We start from the raw sequence: 2,568 nt of genomic DNA on the forward strand, positions 1-2,568 counted from the left end.
TAAGTCCTGAATCTCATATTTCTGGTCATGATGTTAATACTTCTGATGACTTACCCATTACTACTGATTCTGATGATTTACCCATTGCTCTTAGAAAAGGAAAAAGAGTTTGTCCCAAGAAATCTTGTCCCTCCTATCCCTCTTGTACTCAATACCCTATCTCCCAGTTTGTTTCCTCTGCTAATCTTTCTGTGCAGCACAAAAGCTTTGTTTCAGCACTAGACTCTATTGCAATCCCAAAATCAGTACATGAAGCCTTGAAAGATAGGAATTGGGCTCAAGCCATGCAAGAGGAGATGAATGCATTGGACAAAAATAAAACATGGGAGGTTATTGATAGACCTACTGGAAAGAAAGCAGTAGGGTGCAGATGGGTTTATGCCCTGAAATATAATTGTGATGGAACTCTTGAGAGATACAAAGCTCGATTAGTTGCCAAAGGTTACTCTCAAACCTATGGCATTGATTATGAAGAAACATTTGCTCCAGTTGCAAAGATGAATACGGTGAGAGTTTTGTTATCCCTTGCTGCTCATTACAATTGGGATATAAACCAATTTGATGTGAAGAATGCTTTCCTTAATGGTGAGTTAGAAGAAGAAGTCTACATGGAAATTTCGCATGGTTTTGATTCTGTGAAGGGAGAAAATAAAGTTTGTAAATTAAAAAAGGCCTTGTATGGATTGAAGCAGTCACCCCGTGCCTGGTTTGGAAAGTTTACTAAGGTTATGATGACCTTAGGATATAAACAAAGTCAAGGAGATCACACTCTTTTTTTTCAAGCACTCCCAAAATGGGAAGCTTACTATGCTCCTTGTATATGTTGATGATATTATTATCACAGATGATGATTTTGTGGAGAGACAGATTCTACAAACACGGCTTGCCTCTGAGTTTGAAGTCAAAGACCTTGGGAAATTGAGATATTTCCTAGGGATAGAAGTAGCTCATTCGAGCAAAGGAATCTTTATCAGCTAGAGGAAATATGTTCTTGATCTTCTCAAAGAAGCAGGAAAGCTCGAGTGTAAACCCTCTAATACTCCTATTGAGCAGAATCACAAGATGGGCTATGAAGAGGAGAGTCCTCCAGTTGATAAAGGACAATATCAACGGCTAGTTGGGAAATTGATATATTTGGCCCATACTAGACCAGACTTAGCTTATGTTGTTAGTGTTGTCAGTCAGTTTATGCACGATCCAAAGGAGAAACATATGCAGGCAGTAGAGAGAATTCTTCAGTGTCTGAAAGGTACTCCTGGTAAAGGGTTGTTATTCCGACGTGATGGCAATCTATCTTTAGAAGTCTACACAGATGCTGATTATGCTGGATCTGTGACTGACCGTCGTTCTACCACTGGTTATTGCATGTTTCTTTGTGGTAACTTGGTGACATGGAGAAGTAAGAAACAAGATGTGGTCGCCAGATCAAGTGCAGAAGCTGAATTTCGAGCTATGGCTCAAGGCATTTGTGAGTTACTGTGGCTGAAAATTGTACTTGATGATCTAAAAATAAAATGTGATGGACCTATGAAGCTGCTATGTGATAATAAGTCCGCTATTTGTATAGCTCATAATCCAGTTCAACATGATCGGACTAAACATATTGAGGTCGACCGCCATTTCATCAAAGAGAAACTTGATAGCGGGTTGATTACCACTCCATACATTCCCACTGGGCATCAATTAGCTGATCTATTGACAAAGGGGCTTCATTCAGATAGATTTCAAGAACTTGCTAGCAAGCTGGGAATGATAAATATCTATTCCTCAGCTTGAGGGGGAGTGTTGTAAATAGTAATTATGTAGTCATTTATTAGTAATTATGTAGTCATTTATTAGTAATTATGTAGTCATTATTTTGTATTTATTTAGTCCGTTACTTGTATATTGGGCCAAGCCCATTAGGTCAAAATTAGGTCAAGAAGTCTCTATAAATAGAGACCCCTATGTACAGATTCAAATACGATTCAATAATATTTCAAATACCCTTTTATTTCAAGTTAACTCTTTGCGGAATAATAATATAAACTGCCTAAATATCATATAACACTCCTCTCAAGTCACTAAGGGGTTCCCATAAACCTACTTAGTCTAAATCTCACTTTTACGTTTTCTATCTATCCGAACATGGTTCGGTATTCTGGACATTACAAACAATCTGCATGCCGCAAACCTCACATCTTTTAGTATGTTATTCTAGACTTGATTATCTTTCTAACAAGCTATCACACGAGTCATAAAGTTCTCGTTTTCTCCAGATATCACTGTTTAAGTTTGACAAGCAAATCTGTCAGCCAACCTCAAACAGGGCTCTGAATAGCCCTCACTCTCTCAACGATTATAGAAAATACACTCTACCAATTGGTCTGAAATTTTTATACAGTAAACTATACACCTCATGCTTCAATTTGACATATCATGCACCTAATTTGACCAAGAAACGAAGTAGGAATAATTTTTCCAAAAACTGCCAGCGACAGCCCCATGTGCAGGGGTGTTTTGAGTAGTTTGTGCTCTCTGGCTTCTACACGGATGCATGATACTCCTATGGTTCTCAAATTTTGACAC

The sequence above is a fragment of the Gastrolobium bilobum genome, unplaced genomic scaffold (genome assembly GCF_033153095.1).
Source record: "Gastrolobium bilobum isolate Gb01-03AN ecotype WA unplaced genomic scaffold, APGP_CSIRO_Gbil_v1 utg19421, whole genome shotgun sequence".
NCBI classification, from domain to species: domain Eukaryota; kingdom Viridiplantae; phylum Streptophyta; class Magnoliopsida; order Fabales; family Fabaceae; genus Gastrolobium; species Gastrolobium bilobum.